At 40.6% G+C, this 26,346-nt stretch overlaps 2 long non-coding RNA genes across 3 annotated transcripts in view; one reads left to right on the top strand and one right to left on the bottom strand.

Moving 5' to 3' along the window:
* LOC129533118 (uncharacterized) overlaps window positions 1-23,837 on the bottom strand; it is a 65,107-nt gene extending 41,270 nt beyond the window's left edge. For both annotated transcript variants that reach the window (XR_008679157.2, XR_010133403.1), the window contains exons 1-2: window positions 23,706-23,837; window positions 13,036-13,132 (exon numbers count right to left, since the gene is read on the bottom strand). This is a non-coding gene — a long non-coding RNA (uncharacterized lncRNA). The remainder of the gene's footprint in view (window positions 1-13,035; window positions 13,133-23,705) is intronic.
* The window catches only part of LOC134758334 (uncharacterized), a 47,033-nt gene continuing 44,279 nt past the window's right edge, over window positions 23,593-26,346 (top strand). The window contains exon 1 of the long non-coding RNA XR_010133404.1: window positions 23,593-23,708. This is a non-coding gene — a long non-coding RNA (uncharacterized lncRNA). The remainder of the gene's footprint in view (window positions 23,709-26,346) is intronic.

The raw sequence follows: 26,346 nt of genomic DNA, 5'->3' as shown, positions 1-26,346 counted from the left end.
GTACTTCAACCAGAAAGAAAACAATGTTAATTAGCATTAAGTAATCACCTGAAGGTATGAAACTCACTGGTAATAGCATGTACACAGAAAAGCACAGGATATGAGAAAACTGTAACTGTGGTGTGTAAACCACTCTTATCCTAAGTAGAAAGACTAAATGATGAACCAATAAAAAATAATAGCAACAACAACTTTTCAAGACATAGGCAGTACAATAAGATATAAATAGAAACAACAAAAAGTTAAAAAGCAGGGGGGATGAAGTTAAGATATAGAGTTTTTATTAGTTTTCTTTCTGCTTGTCTGTTTACGCAAACAGTATTAATTAGTTATCAGGTTAAAATAATGGGTTATAAGATATTATTTGCAAGCCTCATGGTAACCTCAAACCAAACAAACATACAGTGGATACATAAAAAAGAAAACACAAGAAACTAAATTATATCACCAGAGAAAATCAACTTCACTAAAGGAAGACAGGAGGGAAAGAAGGAAGAGAAGACCACAAAACAACCGGAAAACAAAGAACAAAATGAAGAGTAAGTCCTTACCTATCAATAAAATAACATTTAATGTAAATGAACTAAACTCTCCAATCAAAAGACATAGAATGGCTGGCCAGGCACATTGGCTCATGCCTGTAATCCTAACACTTTGGGAGGCTGAGGCAGGTGGAATGCCTGAGCTCAGGAGTTTGAGACCAACCTGGGCAACATGGTGAAACCCCATCTCTACTAAAAAAAAAAAAATACAAAAAATTAGTTGGGCATGGTGACGTGCGCCTGTAGTCCCAGCTACTCAGGAGGTTGAGGCATGAGAATTGTTGGAACCCAGGAGGCAGAGGTTGCAGTGAGCAGAGATAGTACCACTGCACTCCACCCTGGGAAACAGAGTGAGACTGTCTCAAAAAACAAAAACAAAAACAAAACAACAAAACAAAACAAAACAAAAAACAAAAAAACACACATAAAGGCATAGACTGGCTGAATCAATTAAAAAAACAAGACCCACTGATATGTTGCCTTCCAGAAACACACTTCACCTATAAAGACACACACAGATTGAAAATAAAGGAATGGAAAAAGATATTCCATGCCACTGGAAACCAAAAAAAAAAAAAAAAAGAAAGAAAGAAAGACTGGAGTAGCTATATTTATATCAGACAAAATAGACTTTTTTTTTTTTTTTTTTTTTTGAGATGGAGTCTCACTCTGTCGCCCAGGCTGGAGTGCAGTGGTGCAATCTTGGCTCACTGCAAGCTCCGCCTCCCGGGTTCATGCCATTCTCCTGCCTCAGCCTCCCGAGTAAATGGGACTACAGGCACCTGCCACCATGCCCAGCTAATTTTTTGTATTTTTAGTAGAGTTGGGGTTTCACCATGTTAGCCAGGATGGTCTTGATCTCCTGACCTAGTGATCCACCCACCTCAGCCTCCCAAAGTGCTGGGATTACAGGCATGAGCCACTGCGCCTGGCATTTTTTTTTTTTTTTTTTTTTTTGAGACGGAGTCTCGCTCTGTCACCAGGCTGGAGTGCAGTGGTGTGACCTTGGTTCACTGGTTCACCACAACCTCCACCTCCTGGGTTCAAGCGATTCTCCTGCCTCAGCCTCCTGAGTACCTGGGACTACAGGCACGTGCCTCCGTGCCCAGCGAATTTTTGTATTTTTAGTAGAGATGAGGTTTTACCATATTGGCGAGGATGGTCTTGATCTCTCAATCTTGTGACCTGCCTGCCTCAGTCTCCCAAAGTGCTGGGATTACAGGTGTGAGCCACCGTGCCTGGCCTGACAAAATAGATTTCAAGACAAAAATATAAGAAGATACAATAAGGTCACTATATAATAATAAACAGGTCAGTTCGGCAAGAGGATATAACAATTTAAAATATATATGCACCCAACACAGGAGCAACCAGTTATGTAAAGAAAATATTAGCACTATGTTGCCCAGGTGGAAGTCTCTTTTAATCTATGGTTTCTCCGTAACTTTCTCCACTTGGCAATTTATTTTTTGAAGAAGTTAGGTCATTTGTCTTGTAGAGTTTTTCATATTCTGAATTTTGCTGATTATATCACTTCAGTATCATTTAATGTGAATGCTGATCTCTCTATTTCCTATAAACTGGCAGTTAGAGCTAAAGGCTTGGTCAGATCCAGTTTTGATATTTTTGGGTAAATGTGTTTCAGATGTGTGCTTTATAAGACTCATTGTGTGGCATCAAGAAGCACATTACTGTCTCTCTTATTTTGAGCTTAAGAAAAATTAGTGGGTTTAGGTGTTCTGAGCCTGTTTCATCCATTACAAAGTTCCTCATCAGGTTTTTACCTAATTTTTTTTGTCAGTTATTGATGATGATTGTCTAGGTCCATTATTTCATTAGGGATTCCACAATGGTGATATTTTATCACCTCTTCATGATTTATTAGCTAGAATACTCCCATAAAGAGAAATGACTTTTCCCTATCAACTTTCTGGTTCCTTTGAGGTATGGTTCATACAGGAATGTTAGAATAAATGCTTGATTCCTTCCTTTTATTTATCAGTTTTTAGAGTAATGAGGTAGATCAGTAGTACTTATCAAAGTTGACTGATGAAAAATTTTTCCCCCTTTGGTGGTATCTAGCAACTCATGGAGTTTAACACATTTGATGTGCTAAAATCCACTGCAGTTAGGGTCCTTTTCGATGCTCAAATAATTCTATCACTGGCCAGAGGCAACCTCTTCAAGTTGTCTCCTACAGTCTTTTGACATGAGCATAGACTTTGATAGCATCTTTGTTTTTGATGGGGCAAAATGTTTCTGGCTTATATGTTACCTGTCCCATATTTGGAACCAGGCTTGATTTCATTGAGGGGAGGGTGCTGAAGGAAAGTGCTGAAAGAAAGGAAATTGCTGAAGGAAAAAAGTATTTAGAGACTATAATCTAGAAACTAAGGTGGCTGACTACTGTTGGGGTTGGTCATTGTTTCTAGGCTTTTTCAGTGGATAGGCTAGGAAATTTTGTTTAAGAGAAAATATATCATGTAATATATTTTCAATGAAATATTTTTAAATATTTACTTTACTTTTTTTTTTTTTTTTGGAGACTGGATCTGGCCCTGTCTCACAGGTTTGAATGCAGTGGTGTGATTGATCTCAGCTCACTGCAACCTCCGCCTCCTGGGCTCAAGCCATCTTCCCACCTCAGCCTCCTGAGTAGCTGGGACAACAAATACATACCAACATGTCCAGATAATTTTTTGTGTGTGTTTTTTGTAGAGATGGGGTTTCACCATGTTGCCCAGGCAGGTCTGGAACTCCTGAGCTCAAGTCATCTGTGCCCACCTTGGCCTCCCAAAGTGTTGGGATTACAGGCATGAGCCACTGTGCCCGGCCCTAATTTTCAATTAAAATTTGGGATTAGAAGTTTTACTTGACTTCTTTGATTTTATATTTGCAACTCTTTTTTTCTGAAAATCTTGAGTCTTAACAACATTAACAATTATACAAAGTAATATATCTATATCTATAAAAACCAATTTTAGAATAGCAATACCAATATTGTTAGCAATAATGTGACTCTTAAAAATAAATACCTTGAGATTTACTTTTAGTTCTTCAGTTTTTTTAATTAGGGTATAATCCCACTAGGAATATATAATCAAATTACTGTGTTTTAGCGCCACTTGAAATAAATTTTTGCTGTCTTTTAAGCCACTAACTCAATACACAGGTTTTTTGTTTTTTTCATGTTGTTTTAGAGTTTTAGAGATTATCCTAAAAATTAGAATAAAATTCTATAATGACAAAATATACATAAAAATTTTACCATTTTTCCTATTTTTTTCTTTTTTCAATGATCCTAGAAATCCTTCCAACTGACAATTTTTAAGTATATAGTACAGTGGCATTGAGTACATTCACATTTTGTGTAACTATCACCACCATCCATCTCCAGAACTTTTTTCATCTTCCCAAACTGAAACTTGTAGACATTAAACACGAACTGCTTGTTTTCCCCTCCCCTGATCCCCTGGCAACCACCCTTCTATTTTCTGTCTCTGTGAATTTGGCTACTCTATGTACCACATATAGGTGGAATCAGGCACTATTTGTTCTTTTGTGACTGTCTTATTTCACTTAGTAGGGATTACTTTAAAGTTTTAGAATTAAGTGATATTTTAAGCCGGGCGAGGTGGCAGGCGCTTGTAGTCCCAGCTACTCGGGAGGCTGAGGCAGGAGAATGGCGTGAACCCCGGGGGACAGAGCCTGCAGTGAGCCGAGATCGCGCCACTGCACTCCAGCCTGGGCGACAGCGAGACTCTGTCTCAAAAAAAAAAAAAAAAAAAGAATTAAGTGATATTTTATAATTGTGTAAAACATCTACATGGTTTTGCAGTCAAATTTGCCAAATGAGCTTCATACAGAAGGACCTAGTTCCTTTTTTCTCTTTTCCCTAAGAAAACATCAGCAAGAAAGAGAGATCCACTTTCTACTCTTGTCATTTCTTTGCCCCCTCATCCTCACATAGGTAACCACTTAATGATTTTGGTTTGCCTTTCCCTGCCTGTAAAAAAAACTGTAAGTAAACAAAAAATATATTTGTTCTTATTCCTTCTTTCTTAAATAGTTGCATATAAGAATATTAAATAAATAATAGTGTACCATAAATTCTTTCCTTTTTTTTTTTTTTTTTCTTTTTTGAGATGGAGTCTCTCTCTGTTGCCCAGGCTGGAGTACAGTGGTGCAATCTTGGCTCACCACAACCTCTGCTTTCTGGGTTCAAGAGATTCTCCTGCCTCAGCCTCCTGAGTAGCTGGGATTACAGGCATGTGCCATGATGCTTGGCTAGTTTTTTTTTTTTTTTGTATTTTTAGTAGAGATGGGGTTTTGCTGTGTTGGCCAGGCTGGTCTTGAACTCCTGACATCAAGTGATCTGCCTGCCTTGGCCTCCTAAAGTGCTGAGATTACAGGCGTGAGCTACCTTGACTGGCCAAAAATTCTCAACCTTTATGTTGCTTTATTAGCTTATCAATATATCATGGATATCATTCCTTATCATTTTGTAGAGATAGTTTCTTATTCATCTTTACAGCTCTTAACTCATAATTGCTAACTGATTTGTCAGCTTTGTAAAACTGGTAATACGATGGGTTCCAAGATGGCCGAATAGTAACAGCTCCAGTCTACAGCTTCCAGTGTGAGCAATGCAGAAGACGGGTGATTTCTGCATTTCCAACTGAGGTACCAGGTTCATCTCACTGGGGATTGTCAGACAGTTGGTGCAGGACAGTGGGTGCAGTGCACCGAGTGTGAACCAAAGCAGGGCGAGGCATCGCCTCACCCCGGAAGTGCAAGAGGTCAGGGAATTTCCTTTCCCAGCCAAGGAAAGGGGTGACAGACGGCACCTGGAAAATCGGGTCACTCCCACCCTAATACTGCGCTTTTCCGACAGTCTTAGCAAATGGCGCACCAGGAGATTATAACCCCGCGCCTGGCTCAGAGGGTCCTATGCCCACAGAGCCTCGCTCATTGCTAGATCAGCAGTCTGAGATCAAACTGCAAGGCGGCAGCGAGGCTGGGGGAGGGGCGCCCGCCATTGCTGAGGCTTGAGAAGGTAAACAAAGCGGCCAGGAAGCTCGAACTGGGTGGAGCCCACCACAGCTCAAGGAGGCCTGCCTGCCTCCGTAGGCTCCACCTCTGGGGGCAGGGCATAGACAAACAAAAAGACAGCAGTAACCTCTGCAGACTTAAATGTCTCTGTCTGACAGCTTGGGAGACAGTGGTGGTTCTCCCAGCATGCAACTTGAGATCTGAGAATGGACAGACTGCCTCCTCAAGTGGGTCCCTGACCCCCAAGTAGCCTAACTGGGAGGCACCCCCCAGTAGTGGCAGACTGACACCTCACATGGCCGGGTACCCCTCTGAGAGGAAACCTCCAGAGGAACGATCAGACAGCAACATTTGCTGCTCACCAATATTCACTGTTCTGCAGCCTCCGCTGCTGATACCCAGGCAAACAGTGTCTGGAGTGGACCTCTAGCAAACTCCAACAGACCTGCAGCTGAGGGTCCTGACTGTTAGAAGGAAAACTAAGAAACAGAAAGGACATCCATGCCAAAACCCTATCTATACGTCACCATCATCAAAGACCAAAGGTAGATAAAACCACAAAGATGGGGAAAAAACAGAGCAGAAAAACTGAAAATTCTAAAATTCAGAGCGCCTCTCCCCCTCCAAAGGAACGCAGCTCCTCACCAGCAACGGAACAAAGCTGGACGGAGAATGATTTTGACGAGTTGAGAGAAGAAGGCTTCAGACGATCAAACTTCTCCGAGCTAAAGGAGGAAGTTCAAACCCAACGCAAAGAAGTTAAAAACCTTGAAAAAAGATTAGACGAATGGCTAACTAGAATAACCAATGCAGAGAAGTCCTTAAAGGACCTGATGGAGCTGAAAACCATGGCACAAGAACTACGTGACAAATGCACAAGCTTCAGTAGCTGATTTGATCAACTGGAAGGAAAGGGTATCAGTGATGGAAGATCAAATGAATGAAATGAAGCAAGAAGAGAAGTTTAGAGAAAAAAAGAATAAAAAGAAATGAACAAAGCCTTCAAGAAATATGGGACTATGTGAAAAGACTAAATCTACGTCTGATTGGTGTACCTGAAAGTGATGGGGAGAATGGAACCAAATTGGAAAACACTCTGCAGGATATTATCCAGGAGAACTTCCCCAACCTAGCAAGGCAGGCCAACATTCAAATTCAGAAAATACAGAGAACGCCACAAAGATACTCCTCGAGAAGAGCAACTCCAAGACACATAATTGTCAGATTCACCAAAGTTGAAATGAAGGAAAAAATGTTAAGGGCAGCCAGAGAGAAACATCGGATTACCCACAAAGGGAAGCCCATCAGACTAACAGCGGATCTCTCGGCAGAAACTCTACAAGCCAGAAGAGAGTGGGGGCCAATATTCAACATTCTTAAAGAAAAGCATTTTCAACCCAGAATTTCATATCCAGCCAAACTAAGCTTCATAAGTGAAGGAGAAATAAAATCCTTTACAGACAAGCAAATGCTGAGAGATTTTGTCACCACCAGGCCTGCCCTACAAGAGCTCCTGAAGGAAGCACTAAACATGGAAAGGAACAACTGGTGCCAGTCACTGCAAAAACATGCCAAATTGTAAAGACCATTGATGCTAGGAAGAAACTGCATCAACTAATGAGCAAAATAACCAGCTAACATCATAATGACAGGATCAAATTCACACATAACAATATTAACCTTAAATGTAAATGGGCTAAATGCTCCAATTAAAAGACACAGACTGGCAAATTGGATAAAGAGTCAAGACCCATCAGTGTGCTGTATTCAGGAAACCCATCTCATGTGCAGAGACACACATAGGCTCAAAATAAAGGGATGGAGGAAGATCTACCAAGCAAATGGAAAACAAAAAAAGGCAGGGGTTGCAATCCTACTCTCTGATAAAACAGACTTTAAACCAACAAAGATCAAAAGAGACAAAGAAGGCCATTACATAATGGTAAAGGGATCAATTCAACAAGAAGAGCTAACTATCTTAAATATATATGCATGCACCCAATACAGGAGCACCCAGATTCATAAAGCAAGTCCTTAGGGACCTACAAAGAGACTTAGACTCCCACATAATAATAATGGGAGACTTGAACACCCCACTGTCAACATTAGACAGATCAATGAGACAGAAAGTTAACAAGGATATCCAGGAATTGAAATCAGCTGTGCACCAAGTGGACCTAATAGACATCTACAGAAACTCTCCACCCCAAATCAACAGAATATACATTCTTCTCAGCACCACACCACACTTATTACAAAATCGACCACATAGTTGGAAGTAAAGCGCTCCCCAGCAAATGTAAAAGAACAGAAATTACAACAAACTATCTCTCAGACCACAGTGCAATCAAACTAGAACTCAGCACTAAGAAACTCACTCAAAACCGCTCAACTACATGGAAACTGAACAACCTGCTCCTGAATGACTACTGGGTACATAATGAAATGAATGCAGAAATAAAGATGTTCTTTGAAACCAATGAGAACAAAGACACAACATACCAGAATCTCTGGGACACATTTAAAGCAGTGTGTAGAGGGAAATTTATAGCACTAAATGCCCACAAGAGAAAGCAGGAAAGATCTAAAATTGACACCTTAACATCACAATTAAAAGAACTACAGAATCAAGAGCAAACACATTCAAAAGCTAGCAGAAGGCAAGAAATAACTAAGATCATATCGGAGCAGAACTGAAGGAGATAGAGAAACAAAAAACCCTTCAAAAAATCAATGAATCCAGGAGCTGGTTTTTTGAAAGGATCAACAAAATAGATAGACCGCTGGCAAGACTAATAAAGAAGAAAAGAGAGAAGAATCAAATAGATGAAATAAAAAATGATAAAGGGGGTATCACCACCGATCCCACAGAAATACAAACTACCATCAGAGAATACTATAAACACCTCTATGCAAATAAACTAGAAAACTAGAAGAAATGGACAAATTCCTTGACACATACACTCTCCCAAGACTAAACCAGGAAGAAGTTAAATCTCTGAATAGACCAATAACAGGTTCTGAAATTGAGGCAATAATTAATGGCTTACCAAACAAAAAAAGTTCAGGACCAGACGGATTAACAGCCAAATTCTACCAGGGGTACAAGGAGGAGTTGGTACCATTCCTCTGAAACTATTCCAATCAATAGAAAAAGAGGGAATCCTCCCTAACACATTTTATGAGGCCAGCATCATCCTGATACCAAAGCCTGGCAGAGACCAACAAAAAAAGAGAATTTTAGACCAATATCCCTGATGAACATTGATGCAAAAATCCTCAATAAAATACTGGCAAACCGAATCCAGCAGTACATCAAAAAGCTTATCCACCATGATCAAGTGGGCTTCATCCCTGGGATGCAAGGCTGGTTCAACATACACAAATCAATAAACGTAATCCAGCATATAAACAGAACCAAAGACAAAAGCCACATGATTATCTCAATAGATGCAGAAAAGGCCTTTGACAAAATTCAGCAGCCCTTCATGCTAAAAACTCTCAATAAATTAGGTATTGATGGGACGTATCTCAAAATAATAAGAGCTATCTATGACAAACCCACAGCCAATATCTTACTGAATGGGCAAAAACTGGAAGCATTCCCTTTGAAAACTGGCACAAAACAGGGATGCCCTCTCTCACCACTCCTATTCAACATAGTGTTGGAAGTTCTGGCCAGGGCAATCAGGCAGGAGAAAGAAATAAAGGGTATTCAATTAGGAAAAGAGGAAGTCAAATTGCCCCTGTTTGCAGATGACATGATTGTATATCTAGAAAACCCCATCGTCTCATCCCCAAATCTCCTTAAGCTGATAAGCAACTTCAGCAAAGACTCAGGATAAAAAATCAATGTGCAAAAATCACAACCATTTTTATACATCAATAACAGAGAAACAGAGAGCCAAATCATGAGTGAACTCCCATTCACAATTGCTTCAAAGAGAATAAAATACCTAGGAATCCAACTTACAAGGGATGTGAAGGACCTCTTCGAGGAGAACTGCAAACCACTGTTCAATGAAATAAAAGAGGATACAAACAAATGGAAGAACATTCCATGCTCATGGGTAGGAAGAATCAATGTCGTGAAAATGGCTATACTGCCCAAGGTAATTTATAGATTCAATGCCATCCCCATCAAGCTACCAATGACTTTCTTCACAGAATTGGAAAAAACTACTTTAAAGTTCATATGGAACCAAAAAAGAGCCCGCATCGCCAAGTCAATCCGAAGCCAAAAGAACAAAGCTGGAGGCATCATGCTACCTGACTTCAAACTATACTACAAGGCTACAGTAACCAAAACAGCATGGTACCGGTACCAAAACAGAGATATAGACCAATGGGATAGAACAGAGCCCTCAGAAATAATACCAGACATCTACAACTATCTGATCTTTGACAAACCTGACAAAAACAAGAAATGAGGAAAGGACTTCCTATTTAACAAATGGTGCTGGGAAAACTGGCTAGCCATATTTAGAAAGCTGAAACTGGATCCCTTCCTTACACCTTATACAAAAATTAATTCAAGATGGATTAAAGACTTAAATGTTAGACCTAAAACCATAAAAACCGTAGAAGAAAACCTAGGCAATGCCATTCAGGACATAGGCATGGGCAAGGACTTCATGTCTAGAACACCAAAAGCAATGGCAACAAAGGCCAAAATTGACGAATGGGATCTAATTAAACTAAAGAGCTTCTGCACAGCAAAAGAAACTACCATCAGAGTGAACAGGCAACCTATAGAATGGGAGAAAATTTTTGCTATCTACTCATCTGACAAAGGGCTAATATGCAGAATCTACAATGAACTCAAACAAGTTTACAAGAAAAAAACAAACAACCCCATCAACAAGTGGGCAAAGGATATGAACAGACACTTCTCAAAGAAGACATCTATGCAGCCAACAGACAGATGAAAAAATGCTCATCATCACTGGCCATCAGAGAAATGCAAATCAAAACCAAATGAGATACCATCTCACACCAGTTAGAATGGCGATCATTAAAAAGCGAGGAGACAACAGGTGCTGGAGAGGATGTGGAGAAGTAAGAACACTTTTACACTGTTGGTGGGACTGTAAAGTGGTTCAACCATTGTGGGAGTCAGTGTGCCGATTCCTCAGGGATCTAGAACTAGAAATACCATTTGACCCAGCCATCCCATTACTGGGTATATACCCAAAGGATTATAAATCATGCTGCTATAAAGACACATGCACACGTATGTTTATTGCGGCACTGTTCACAATAGCAAAGATCTGGAACCAACCCAAATGTCCAACAATGATAGACTAGATTAAGAAAATGTGGCACATATACACCATGGAATACTATGCAGCCATAAAAATGATGAGTTCATGTCCTTTGCAGGGACATGGATGAAGCTGGAAACCATCATTCTCAGCAAACTATCGCAAGGACAAAAAACCAAACATCGCATGTTCTCACTCATAGGTGGGAACTGAACAATGAGAACACTTGGACACAGCAAGGGGGACATCACACACAGGGGCCTGTTGTGGGGTGGGGGGAAGGGGGAGGGGTAGCATTAGGAGATATACCTAATGTAAATGACGAGTTAGTGGGTGCAGCACACCAACATGGCACATGTATACATATGTAACTAACTGCACGTTGTGCACATGTACCCTAGAACTTAAAATATAATAATAAAATAAAAACTGGTAATACTTAGGAATACAGTTTGAGGTTACATACCATTTACTTTCCTAACATTTGTTGAAAATCTGCAGCAAATGCATTTGAAGGAGAAAAATGTTCTTGTGACATCAAAGGATTTCTTGTAAAAGTATCACTAATCTGGAGAAATTAATGGAACTATTTAACCTATATAGATCATTTTAACTAGAGAATTATAGAACAAACATTCATTTGAAGCAAAGTCTAGCAGAATCCTGAAAAATAAAAGAAAACACATCATTTTTGGCTTTTTGGTGGCAGGGCATCCTTTCCATTTAAAGATGGCATATTCATAAACACCGTGTTTGTCCCAGTCTTACACGCTGCTGTTGTACAGATTAGAACCTCATATAGTATGATTGCAGGTGCTATTCCTTGATATATCTGAGGACTTGAGGGGAAGAACAGATGTTTACCTCTGGCAGACAAGGAAAGATGGGATTTTATGGTATTTTTAAAATAGTGCTTTCATTTTCCTCTCTTACCCATACCCTCAAAATCCATTCAACAATAATGAAACAATGCTAAATAAATGTCTTAATAGAAGTACTTAATGAATTTCTCCGAAGCAGTGGTAAAAATGACATGGTTAGTAATGTTGTGTTACCTAGTTTTGGAAAGGTTACAGAGTTGGGATGTTTTGTCATAATGCACAGAAAAGAAAAAAAATTACAGTACATTAAGCTAAAATGACTTACAGTGTTTAACATCTGGACTCTGGCAATTTTCTAGGCATAATTGTGGCGTTAATTTTAATATTTAGGCCTTATAGCCCTTAACTCTATATTACTTTGAATTGGGTTAAAGCAAGCAGATACATTAAACAGAAAATATATGCATGATTCATGAATGTGACTGGCAAATAACTACTGCATTGGTAACTATAGTATAGCTGACTAATTTTTGCATTAATATTTTTTACTAAAATATTTATCCTGAATTATATATTTATAAGTAATTTGAAGATTAGTATCATTTACTTTTTAAAATAAGAAACAGTCATACTATTTGAACCATTAAATTACCAGAATAACGGTTTGGCTCTAGTCTGTCTCAAAGACTGCGTTTCATGAACTCTCCTTCTGCTCAGACATCACACTCAGGATGCTATGAGCAGCAGGTGATATCTAGTGAGAAGGTTAATCACCTTTTAAGATATTTATAAAAATCTTATGTATCTACATAAATACATACATGAAAGTACTCTGTTTATCATAGTTTAGACATGCTGGCTATTGTCAGTTAAAACTTTCCCTAGAGATGGTATGTCTTGATTTAAAAAACATTTTTTGATTAACTCTTCTAATTGATATATATACTTTAACACAAGTGTCTTTAGACTACCGATCTAAAAAATTTTTGATCACTTACCTCCTCACATACATACTTTGTAAATTAAGTACATGTGCCATTGAAAAAGTATATTAAACACTAGAGTAGCTTAATTTCTTTCTTAATTTTAAAACAAAATAAATATAAGGAGAGGTTCTAATAAATCTGAGTGGATGATCTTTGCAGGCCTTACTTTAGGGCCAGGCGAAGTATGGAAACACGAGCCAGATGAGGGATGCAGGTAATAAATCTCTGAAGGTCATGAATGGCTCTGCTTTACATATAGCAGGTGAGTGAGCTGCTTTTGGTTAGCACACTACTACTAATAAACTATAAAGCAGAGACCTCACAATTTCAGTAACTCAAAAAGTCCTTACAGTACAGTAAAATTACTTACGTTTTTAAGAAATGCAGATGGTGTCACAGAATCCAAAGCATTGTCTGTAGCACATACATAAGTGATTCCATCAATAAAGACAGTATGGCAAACATAGCTTTGAAAAGAAAACATGATAATATTAAAGAAGTACCCACACAGAGAATTTAACCTCATTTTTCAAGCTTTCATTAGTGGTATTAAGAACTATATAGATAACTTTTTATAATCAGAATAATTGGATGGGTGCAGTGGCTCATGCCTATAATCTCAGCACTTTGGGAGGCTGAGGTGGGAGGATTTCTTGAGCCCAGGAGTTGAAGATTGGCCTGGGCAACATAGCAAGACCCCATTTCTACAAAAAATACAAAAAAATTAGCTGGGCATGGTGGTGCACACCACACTGTATTTCCAGCTACCTGGGGGGCTAAGGTGGGAGGATTGATTGAGCCAGGAGGTTGAGACTGCAGCGAGCCATGATCACGCCACTGTACTCCAGCCTGGGCGACAGAGTGAGACCCTGTCTCAAACAACAATAAAAAAACCAAAAACAAAGAAGCATAATAATTAGAAGACCTCTCATATATTTGAAAAATTGAAGTAAATTATGTTAAGTGAAGTCTGTAGAATTTAAATATGTATTTAAAATTGCATCAATAAAAATAAATCAAAGAGAAAACTAATAATTTGGTATATATATATATTTTATTTTTTAAGATGGAGTCTCACTCTGTCGCCCAGGCTGGAGTGCAGTGGTGCGATCTTGGCTCACTGCAACCCCTGCCTCCCGGGTTCAAGCAATTCTCCTACCTCAGCCTCCTGAGTAGCTGGAATTACAGGCATGTGCCACCATGCCTAGATAATTTTTGTATTTTTAGTAGAGACAGGGTTTCACTATGTTGGCCAGGCTGGTCTCGAACTCCTGGCCTCAAGTGATCTGCCTCCCATGGCCTCCCAAAGTGCTGGGATTACAGGTGTGAGCCACCACGCCCGGCCTATATATATATCTATATTTGAAGTCACTCACATTCCAAGACTGAATCAAGATTCTGACTAAATAGAAAATGTTATGTTCAGCCGGATGCGGTGGCTCATACCTGTAATCCCAGAACTTTGGGAGGCTGAGGCGGGTGCATCACGAGGTCAGGAGTTCAAGACCAGCCTGGCCAACATAGTGAAACCCCGTTTCTACTAAAAATACAAAAAATTAGCCAGGTGTGGTGGCGGGCACCTGCAATCCCAGCTACTCGGGAGGCTGAGGCAGAAGAATCGCTTGAACCCAGGAAGTGGAGGTTGCAGTGAGCCAAGATTGCGCCATTGCACTCCTGCCCAGGCGAAAGTGTGGGACTCTGCTCGTAAAACAAAAACAAACACAGAAAATACTATGTTCATTGAATTTTAGTATGCCTATATTTTAGGTAGACATATTTAATTTTGGTACATCTTGGTTTTCTATACATTAGAATTAAAAATTTGTAAACTCCAAATACCAAATATTCAGGATGAGTTGGGGAGGGAGGAATGAATGTTAAAGTGAACCACAGTATGTTAAAATGAACCTTAGCATGACCACTCAACCATCTAGACCTTTCTGCCTTCTCAGAGTCCCACAGTAGGGGCTAGAATCCCCTTGGAAAGTGCCTCCATCCTTTACTGCCCAACAGTCCAGAAAATGCAGGAATATGCAACAAAAATAGTTGCTTGGTGCCTAGACTTTAGTCTTTGTGAATACTGTCTCTAAATGGTTAACAGGCAACAGACATGGTCAAATGCTAAATTGAATATATATGAGAATGAGGAAACTCAGAAACAGGTAGAAAAGATAATTTCAGAGGCAGAAAATTTAACATATGAACCCTTTCAGTGTAAATCCTTCACATCATATCATGAATACAATATGCTACAAATGTTTTTAATGATGATATTGATTTATACACATAATCTCCACCTAGAAAACATTTTTATTTAAAAATTTGGTGGAGTCCGCTGAAAAAGAGTTGCTAATTGTACCATCTATCTGAAAGTTACACATGTAATTTGAAGTAAATTGATACTGCATGTGAAAAAGAGATATTTTAAATTTATGCTTAGTATGTTATTAATACTATGAGTAATATTCAGAAAGCATCTATAATTTTAAAAACAACTTGAATATCTGATGTTCAGGATATATCATTAATTGACAAAAGCCAGGTGGAGAAAAGTGTGCATGATGTGCTATCATTTATCTATCACATCACACGCTACCATAAGGGAAGTTCATATGTACATACAGTAGTCTCTTATTTGTGGCTTCACTTTCTGTGGTTTCTGTTACTCATGGTCAACCGCAGTCCAAAAATAGGTGAGTAAAATGCAATGAGATGTTTTTGTGAGAGAGAGAAAGAAAGATGACATTTACATAACTTTTGTTACAGAATATTGTTATAATTGCTCTATTTTATTATTATTGTTGTTAATTTCTTATTGTACCTAATTTATACATTAAATGTTATCATAGATATATATGTATAAAAACACACAGTATATTTTATAGGGTTTGGTACCGTCTGTGGTTTCAGGTATCCACAAGACTGGGGGTCTTGGAATGTATCCCGCTCAGATAAGGGAGGGCTACTGTATGTACTCTATATTGTGTTCTTTTTTTTTTTTTTTGAGACAGGGTCTGGCTCTCTCACCCAGGCTGGAGTGCAATGGTGTAATCTCTGCTCACTGCAACCTCTGCCTTCCCGGCTTAAGCCATCCTCCCACCTCAGCCTCCCAAGTAGCTGGGACTGCAGGTGTGCACCACTATACCCGGCTAATGTATTCTTATAGAATGTATTTCTTATAGGAAAAAAGAAAAGAAAAAAAGATAAACCAAAAACTTGTTCAAAATAGTTAGCTACATAGGGGGAAAGAGTAGTAAGGAGAGGAACAGAATGCAAATTAGACTTCTCGAAGGAACTGTTTTGTAGATTTGACTTTGGTACCGCATATATATTTTGCATAATAAAAATGTTATTAATGAAACTTTTTAAAAAAGTAACCATTAGGTCCGGGCACGGTGGGTCACGCCTGTAATCCCAGCACTTTGGGAGGCTGAGGTGGGCGGATCACAGGGTCAAGAGATCGAGGCCATCCTGGCAAACATGGTGAAACCACGTCTACTAAAAATACAAAAATTGCTGGGCATGGTGGCGCACACCTGTAATCCCAGCTACTTGGGAGGCTGAGGCAGGAGAATCGCTTGAACTTGGGAGGTGGAGGTTGCAGTGAGCCAAGATTGCACCACTGCACTCCAGCCTGGCGACAGAGCGAGACTCCGTTTAAAAAACAAAGAAAAAAGTAACCATTAGAAATCAGAAACAAAATGAGAAAGATGACTTTGTATTGAGTGATCAAGGCAGGAGATGATGGTGGCTTGGTTACTATTTGGAGAGGACAGGCAATGGGATTTGCCCATGGATTGGATTTCAATGTAAAAGAGACAAGAGTCAAGAGTACTATAGGTTTTAGGCCTGAAGAACTAGAAAAGTGATATGTGGAAGACTTCTCGAAGAGGCTTAGCTTTGGATATGTTTGAGATACTTTAATTAGACATTCAAGCAGAGTGGAACAAGTGGGTATACGAGTCTGGAGTTCAGAAAAAAAGGTCTTCAAAAGATTCAAATTAGAATGTAGAACACAGGTAAGCAAACAGCAAATAAGGAAAGTATCTCTTTTTAAAATCATTTCAGCTAATTCTGTCTGTGAATACAAAACTAGATTATTACCATTTTGCAATCCCTTATAAATTAGTGGCTCTTGGGCCTAGCAATGAGTATCGATAGCTGCTAACATCTCAAAAGGAGATATAATTAGATACCATGTACCATCTGATGCAAAAACATTCGTACTATAGTCCTGCTGAAGGGGTTGAGCCTCTGGGTTGGCTACTTGGTAAATGGTGACCTGAATTTTGAGTATGCAATCAGCAAACCTACACTGTGGGAAACTCTGTCAGTTCTTCAACAATAAACTGCAAGGGAAAAAGAAAAAAGAAATGGAGGTGGAATAAGTGGATTTAAAAAGATTTAAAAGACATCAAATTAAAAAATGGGCAGGATTGGGCTCCCATCTGAGGATGTGTTTTTGGGTGCTGATGCAATGAAGAAACAGGGAAATGACTACTATGGAAGCTGGGATGGTGTCTGATTTTGCTGGGATGGTGTTTGATTTTGCAGGGATGGTGTTTGATTTTGCAGAGATGGAGGAAGCGGTGAATGGGACAGGACATATGGTGGGGGTGGCTGGCAGTATTCCATTTTCTTTGGCCTAGATGATAATTGCTGCTGGAGAGAGTCCCTTGCTATACTTCACAAAGCTATACATTCATTAGATGTGATATCTTTGTATCTCTGTTTTACTTACGATAGAAAGGTTAAAACAAACCTACTCTAAAAAAAATGAAGAGCCTTAAAAATAATAGAACCTTTCTTTTCCCTCACTTCTTCCTTTACTAGCAACTGTTTTCAAGACTGATTTAGGCCATACCATGTAATGTCCTAAGTGAAGCTTAAGAGTGATGTCCACTGTTTTTTGTTGTTGTTGTTTTGTTTTGTTTTGAGACAAGATCTTGCTCAATTGCCCAGGCTGGGGCGCAGTGGTGCGATCACAGCTCACTGCAGCCTTGACCTCCCTGGCTCAGTTGATCCTCCCATCTCAGTTTCCCAAGTAGCTGGGACTATACAGGTGCTTGCCACCACACACAGCTAATTTTTTGTAGAGATGGGGTTTCACCATAGTGCCTAGGTTTGTCTCAAACTCCTGGCCTCGAGGGATCCACCCGTCTCAGCCTCCCAAAATTTTGGGGTTACAGGCGTGAGCCACCATGCCCAGCCAGCCACTGTTCTCATTCTTATTAAAGATATTTTAAGGTAGATGATTCCTTTTTTATTAATGAAATGTTTTGGGTATACCCAAAAGAATGGAGAATAAGATAACAAGAACACTTTTAGACCTGTCTAAAAGTGCTAGACTAGTTAGATACGGTTAATATATCCTCTTTATACCCTTCCTTAAATTTATTTTCTGTTTTCCATTTGAAAAGGTAAACACTATCTTAATTTGGTGTTTATCATCCCCATTCCTGATTTTATACTTTTACATATAGTTCTCCTTTCTGAGGGTTCGGTCAAGAGTATGTGTAACTAGTGTTTACATCATCATCGGAATTATTTTCTGGTAATTGTTCAAAAACAGATCTGTATTAGAACTTACTTTACCTTCCCATTTGAATTATGGTCTTTGGTTCAGCTCTAAGAAGCACTAATCTAAGCACTTTTGCCACTGCTTCCTAAAAATAAATTGTCAGCATTTACTTTGCAGAAGATTGTAGTGTATTTCATTATTCTCCTCCTAAATTTATCAATGTTCTAATTAGTTTATTAAGGAAAACCAGTTCACTAGGAGAACTAATGAGTGGGGATTCATAATGCATAGTAACAGTCAAGTGATCCTGAAATATTCATATGAATCTGAAGAAAAATATTAAAACCACATAAATATACATATAATATACACATATATGTGTGCAAATATAGGTTGAACTACATAATCTTATTTTTATTTTTTATTTTTTTTGAAATGGAGTCTCGCTCTGTTGCCCAGGCTGGAGTGCAGTGGTACGATCTCTGCTCACTGCAAGCCCTGCCTCCTGGGTTCACGCCAGTCTCCTGCCTCAGCCTCCTGAGTAGCTGGGACTATAGGCGCCCGCCGCCACGCCCGGCTAATTTTTTTGCATTTTTAGTAGAGACGGGGTTTCATCGTGTCAGCCAGGATGGTCTCGATCTCCTGACCTCGTGATCCGACCGCCTCGGCCTCCCAAAGTGCTAGGATTACAGGCGTGAGCCACCGCACCCGGCCCCATTTTTACTTCTTTTGTGATACTGCAGTTGCTTCAGGCCATCTGGATCAATAATCTTATTTTTACAATCATATCTTATTCATGGTTTCAAGGCTGGAAAGCACTATCTAATCAAACATCTTTTCAGTAACCACTAGCTACTGAAACTATAAATAAAATGTTAATAGTTAGGGATATTCATCTCTTATTTTCTGAATACCCTAAGCAGTCTTACCTTATTTTTTAAGATAAAAATTTTTATTCACTATTGTTCACTGATCTCTTTCTAAAAAACAAACAATTGCTAAGAACTCTTATACCTGTTTCTTATAAGGCTCATTCTTTGGGGAAAAATTTGTAAGACACTATGACTATCCAGAATAACTTAAATGTAGTCAGTTATATGCAGTCCTATTAATTTACTTTAGAAGTGTTAAAGAAATCTGAAAGTTACCCAAGAAGTCTTGAATGGCTATAATCCCAATTAACTTTTCCATTTTCACAAAATAACACGAAATAAAAACTTTTATGGAAGGGTAAAAGTTATTATTAATGGTAGAAAGTAAAACCTGAAACTCTTGGTATTGCCTGAAAAGTCCCAGTGATATTTTCTAGGAAAGGATTTCCTAAAAAACTTGAAAAATTAAAGGGACACACAAACTCTCAATTATTAGTAATGGAACATATTCCCACGTTTTCCCCCAAGTGTCTCTTTTAGTGTATAGTGTAAACATTGGTATCTTAGCAAAATCTGAAACAAAACAAATGTCAATATGAGGCAGTAAAATGAATGGCAAAGTGGGTTCTAGTTGTGTTTCTAGAATTAATGTGTTGCATGACTTAGTGACTTGTCTGGGTCTGGTTACTCGTGGGAAGAATGAAGAGATTGGACAGATGATCTCTAGGATCCCGTTCAGTGCCAGGATTCTATAATAGCAGTTAGTTGGATCTCATGATTAAACTTTGGTACTCATGTTTTTCAAATGGATATAAAATTTTTTATATCCTTGGCATTGAGGGAAGATGTGATACTTTTTTCTTTCCTTTTAACCTGAACTATTTCTTGAAGCTCCTTGCTATTCTTTTTCTCCTCCCTAGTCAGCTTTCTGCACAGCAGTCATTCCAGGCCTTCAATGCTCTCCTCCAATTATATACTGCCTTATACCTCTACTTTCTTCCCTTCCTGTATGCTTCACCAAGAGAGGTCACTTGGGGTTTATGAAAGGTTTTAGTTTTCTCTCTCCTTTCTTAATTAACAAATTAAAAAAACATTTATTGAGAACTTACTGCCTATTATGTATTAGGCATTGTACACTGGAAAGACCGAGATAAAGACCGTCCCTGTCCTTGAGTTCGATGGCAGAGACAGACAAGTGAAAGAAGATTCTAATTCAGCCTGGTAAGTAGCTTGGTAGAGGAATGTAAGTTAACCTGTGTGTAGTGGAGGCTTCAAGGAGAAAAACTGAGAAGAGTCTCAAAGCATAAATGTTATACTGCCCCAAAATGGAGAAAAGTAATTTCCAGGTAGAGGGAAAAGGAGATGCAAAGGGAGACCATGGTGAGATTGGAGAACAGCACGAAATTCAGGATAGTTGGAGCACATGGGTATGTGGGGAAGGGAAGGAGATAACCAGAGAGGGCCTTGAGTGCCAGGCTAAGGTGTGTGGGTAATGTAATCAGTAGCCACCAAATTATTTTAAGCAGGGGAGTGATATGATCCTATTTGCTTTTAGGAACTATCATTGGGGCAGCAGTGTGGAAGTTGTTTTTTAGTAGGACAAGGCTGAAGTCTGGGAGATTAGTTAGGAGGCGTTTTCAATAAGCCTGGTGAGAGGGGCTGGGATGAAGACATGGTTCAGAAACAAGGAGACAGATTTGAGATATACTCAGGAGATACAAAACTGATAGAACTGGGTGATGAATGAACAGATGTGAAGTGGAAGAAGGGAAACAACTGGAGGTGACTCCCAGTTTCCAGCTTGAATAGCTCAGTAGAGCTACTAAGCAAGATCAGAAATAGTCATGTGTCACTTAACGACAGAGATACATTCTGAGAAATGAGTCATTAGCCGATTTGCTTGTGTGCAAACATCATAGAGTGCACTTACACAAACCTAGATGGTCTAGCCTACTACACACCTAAGCTATTATGGTATTGCCTATTGCTCCTAGACTACAAACCTGGACAGTATGTTACTGCACTGAATATTGTAGGCAATTCGAGCACAATGGTATTTGTGTATGTAAATGTCATAAACATAGAACAGGTACAGTAAAAATGTGGTATTATAATCTTATGGGACCACTGTCATATATATGGCCTGTCATTGGCCAAATCATCATTAGGCACTGCATGACTGTATGCAAGGAGGAATCTGTTAGGAAAGACAATTAATTTAGTTCTGGACATGATATGTTCTATTAGGCAATCTAACTCAGGAGAGAGATAACTTTGGAAGTGGGTTTGGCTGTAATCAGAGGAAAGGTGTCTATGGATGTGAATGAGTGTGTCAAGTTAAAAGAGGACTACAATGAGAACCTTAAGGAACACAGCATGTAAGGGATTGGTAAAGAAGAGAGCCCCAGGAGGAGACTGAATTGTATGTCTGTATTCACATTCTCCTTTCCTGAAGAGAAAGAGGGTATTCCCCTAATCTGAGGCTCACATCTCTACTGCCGAATTGGATTCCATCCTTTTGTGCCCCTTCAAGCCTTACTCCACCAATAGCCCCCTCATCTCTTATATCTTCAACCTTTTCTTTCCATTAGCTTAACATACATGTGAAAGTTTTCCTTATATTAAAAAAATGAAGTGCCTTCCTGGATCATGCTGCATCTAGCTTTCACTCCATCTCATTCCCTTTCTAAATTTTTGAAGGAACAGTCTAACCTCATTCTCCCTACTTTCCTATCTCTCACTCATTTGGCCTAAAGGTACTGGGCTTCTGCCTCTGCTCTTCTCCCAAACTGCTTACAGTACAATCACCAATCATCTTCCCATTGTAGAGTCTAATGAACACCTTTTAGTTCTTGCTCAAGGTGTTGACTGGACTAGACATGAACTTTTTGGGGACATGCTCAACTTACTGGGGATATGAGAAATTCTTGTAAATTTCTTCTTTTGGCTTGTAGGACACCACAGCTCACATTTGGTGACCCATCTCTCTACTTTCTTCTTAAACCATGTTCTGCCTTTTGGTCCTCCTGTTTTCTCACTTTCTATACATTTCCTGGGCAGTCTTACCCATTTCTACTCCTTTTAACGGTCAGTCTTGACTCTCTGAATGCTAGAGCAATATATTCATTACCTACTAGACATTTTTCTGACTTAAAACCCTTGGAAATAGGTGGAAAAATAAATACACATATAGATTTGGCCATTTTCAACAGGTAACAAAATTCAACATGTCCCAAACTCTATTATTCTCCCCTACATTCCCTCCCACCATTTTTCTCCTCTTTCTATGTTCTCTTTGTAGTTCAATGCCACCTACGAAAAAATTCTGAGGCTTATCCTATGCATTACCTTGCCAGCATCCGACATATTCAACCAGTTATCAACTCCTGAGAATGAAGTTTAGAGAGTCTCCTTAGGGGCCGGGCTCGATGGCTTGTGCCTGTAATCCCAGCACTTTGGGAGGCCGAGGCAGGCAGATCATCTGAGGTCAGGAGTTCGAGACCAGGCTGACCAACATGGAGAAACCCCGTCTCTACTGAAAATACAAAATTAGCTGGGTGTGGTGGTGCATGCCTGTAATCCCAGCAACTTGGGAGGCTGAGACAGGAGAATTGCTTGAACCCGGGAGGCAGAGGTTGCAGTGAGCCGAGATTGCGCCATTGCACTCCAGCCTGAGCAACAAGAGTGAAACTCCGTCTCAAAAAAAAAAAAAGAAAGTCTCCTTAGGATCTGCCCCTTCTTTCCATTTGCACCATCATTGTCTTAGTGCAGGCCCATCCATTCTAAATGGATGTCACCCTCCCAATCTACCTTCCACATTGTAACCAGACCAAACTTATCAGAAGGTAAATCAGATCTTGCTATTCCTCTGTTTATAAATCTTAGTTGCTCCCCAGGTTCTCTGGGATGAGAAAACAGCTGTATATAGGACCCTTCATTTGCTGTCTTCTGCCCACTTTCCTGGCCTTATATCCAGCCTCTACACCCTCATCCTTGTGTTCCAGCCACACTGAGGTTCCTGGGAATCTGCAGACACATCATGCTCTTTTCTCTGCATGGAGTTCTCATTCCCCTTTCCTGTGCCAGGCTAGGACTAATTCTTACAAGTTTATAAGCCAAGAGCCCATCTTGAAAACTACAAGAACAATCGCAACCTTCCTCCGTTGAAATACTTTTTACACTCTAGGACAATTGTCTATAGCCCTTGGATATAAAGGGGCAATGCCAGGCTCATGTTCACTGCTGAATCCCTGATATTCTTTACTCTGGGATTTTGTGACAGAGATATGTTCAATAAATGTGTGCTGAACTGCAGGTCATTTCTCCGCAGGAGAAAGACAAATTTTAGGGTCTATCAAAGTTGGACCTGGGTTCAAATAGCCACCAAACCCAGCACGTGCAGCGCCAGCTCTGTCCCCTAGGTGGCGCACGTGCGGCTGCCGCCGGGACGCCAGCCTCTCGCGGGGGCGGGGCCTCTTGCGGGGGCGGGGCCTCTCGTGGGGGCGGGGTCTCTCGCGGGGCGGGAGCTTGTGTCTCCCGAGCCGGTTCCGGACCACCTCGCAGCGCCGCGTCGTTAGGGGCGGGCTCGGGGAGCACCACCCTCGAGGGGCGGAACCCGTGGGGGCGGTGGCGTGGATCCGGAGGTACCTGGTAAGGACCTCCAGTCAGTGTCAGCTCCGCTAGGACCGCTCGGCCATTAGCAATGCAGCTGTACATGATCGTCATAGCAGGCGGGCCAGTGAAGGAAAGGCTCCCCTGGACCCAACCGTCCGGGACAGCCTCGGGGCGGTGACCGGGGCGGGGCTTCGGGAGAGGGCGGTGCATGCGCAGGCGCGAAGAGGGACTGATTGGCTGGGAGAGAGGCGGGGCCGTCTCCAGCCCTAGCGGCGCGTTTGACGGGACACGGGCGGGGTCTCTGGAGAAACCTGCTTTGGGTGGCAGCCTTTCTCCTTAAAATCATTTGTCGAGCGCCAGTGTACTTCATAGTGTTTACCTCCTTATGATTCATTCACAATCTAGAGCATGTGAAATGTAGACCTTGATTTTAAAGAAAATTAATTCATTAATCCAGGCATTTATTGAACTCCGGCTGTGCGCTGAATGCCTTAGATTCCTGGGTATGCAAGTAGGTCGGCCCCGACCTTGAAGTTGAGGAGTTCATATTCTAGTAGTGGTTACAGAGGCACATGCGGAGAAACGCCAGTCTCAAGTGGTATGCGTGTGCTATCAGGGAAAGATGAACAAAGCTGCAGAAGATGGGATGGAGAGCTGGCAAAGCTTTAAAAGTCCTTGACTTAGAGGATGGGTTGGCGTTCTCTAAGTGGGGAGGAAAGAAAGATAGGAGAGTCTAGGCAGAGGGAATAGCTTCTGTAAAGGCTTGAAAGAAGGCAGGTGGGTTTGGGGGATGAGTGTGGCAGAGAAAAGGTGTATGAGAGAGTAGGTAGGAGGGCAGAGTGGAAGGAGTGGTAGCATGACTTTTGTTGTCTTAGACCTTGGGTGCCTTGACAATAATTTTTTAAAAGTGTGACCTTATGTATTTTCATCACCAAGGTATTGTTGGTAGAGTGGAAAGAGTTTGCCTTTGAAGTCAGACAAACTTAGATTCATATATGGGCATTGCCCATGTACTCCATGCGTTTATGTAACTTAATCTTTCTGAGAGTCAGTTTCCTAGTTCATAAAATGGGGGTAATTGTCAAGTTTAAATGAAATAATTATGCAAAAATATTAGCATACAGTAGTTATGCAATTGCAGTAATTTGTGATAAGTACATATTACTTTCTTGCTCCCAATGGTGTAATCTTTTTTTTTTTTTGAGACAGGGTCTAGAGTGCAGTGGCATGATCACGGCTCACTGCAACCTCCACCTTCTGGGTTGAAACGATCCTTCCACCTCAGCCTCCTGAGTAGCTGGGACCACAGGTGTGTGCCATCACGCCTGACTAATTTTTGTATTTTTAGTAGAGACGGGGTTTCACCATGTTGGCCAGACTGGTCTTGAACTCTTGACCTGAAGTGGTCCACTCTCCTTGGTCTCTTAAAGTGCTGGGATTACAGGTGTGTCACTGCGCCCGAACCCAATGGTGTAACCTTAAAGAATGACAATCAGTATCCTTCTGGGTGTCTGGCAGGGAGTGAAGGCAGGTAGTCAATTCCGTTTCCTTTAACACAGGGTAATCAAATTGGATTTGACAAGGAAGGAGCGAAACTGGTCTGCGCTATAGCTCCTGAGAAAAATGCCTTGTTGAATCATGTATCCTATATACAGGAAATCTCGAATCAGTGTGTCTTATCAGCTTGATAAGTGTGTCTGTGTTACAGGCAGGGTGACTGATTAAAAGCACTGGTCACATTACTTATACCTGGGAAGAGGAAATTTGTTAACTCTGGGGTAATGCTTTTGCTTACCCCAGGGTCTTGCTTACAGTAAAAACGAACCGAATAAACCTCACCACAAATCTATCTTTTTTGAGCCCCTTCTCCCTGGTGAGCTTTCAGCACAGCAGTCATTCTAAGCCTTTAATCCTCCCCTCAAATTGCATACTGTCCCTTGTGCTTTCTTTCCTTCCTGTATGTTTTCTGTATGCTGTATTACGCCTGATAGCCAAGGCTTACTCTAGTCAATGCCAGGTTTCCTCACTTAACTCAGGATTTCTCGCTTTCCTTCTTTCCCCATGGGGTGGCATCTCTGAGTGTGGGAAACTTGGTGGAGGGAGCTTCCAATTAGTGACCTTCGTCCCTCTAAGGTGGAATCTGCAGCTAATGTTTGTTTTCTGTCTGTCTCTGATCACCAGTCACACACTCTACTTGGAACCCCAAGGCCCCTTTAGGTGCTCTGGTTCTCTTTCAGCCACTTCTGTGGTCCTCTTGGAGGCAAAGAAAAATTCCCACTGCTCCCACATGTCATTCTGAGGCTGCGGGTGGCTCCAGAGGCTGTGTCACAATATGCCCTCCTGTTGCACTCTCCTGTTGTGCTGTGTCACTGCTATCATGTGGGGAGCAGCTTTTAGACCTTACTTCATTTGGGAAGCAAGCTCTTGGATCCCCAATTTACTGGGAGTCTTCTCCTCACCACACTATGTCACCCCTCACTTCCTAGAGAGGGCTGTAGCTAGTTGGAGTGCTTCCTTCTCATTCTGTCCTTCTCTGACATGTGGACATTCCAGCAAGTCTAGGTAGGGCAACTCTGACCACCCTGGGCATTTTCCCAATTTATGCCATGAACATTGATTGTCTGAAACCTTTTTTTCCCCATATACTCTGTTTTCAGAGAGTTCCCAAAATCTA

The sequence above is a fragment of the Gorilla gorilla genome, chromosome 3 (genome assembly GCF_029281585.2).
Source record: "Gorilla gorilla gorilla isolate KB3781 chromosome 3, NHGRI_mGorGor1-v2.1_pri, whole genome shotgun sequence".
In the NCBI taxonomy this organism is placed as follows: domain Eukaryota; kingdom Metazoa; phylum Chordata; class Mammalia; order Primates; family Hominidae; genus Gorilla; species Gorilla gorilla.
This window is presented reverse-complemented; position numbering and strand designations above follow the sequence as displayed.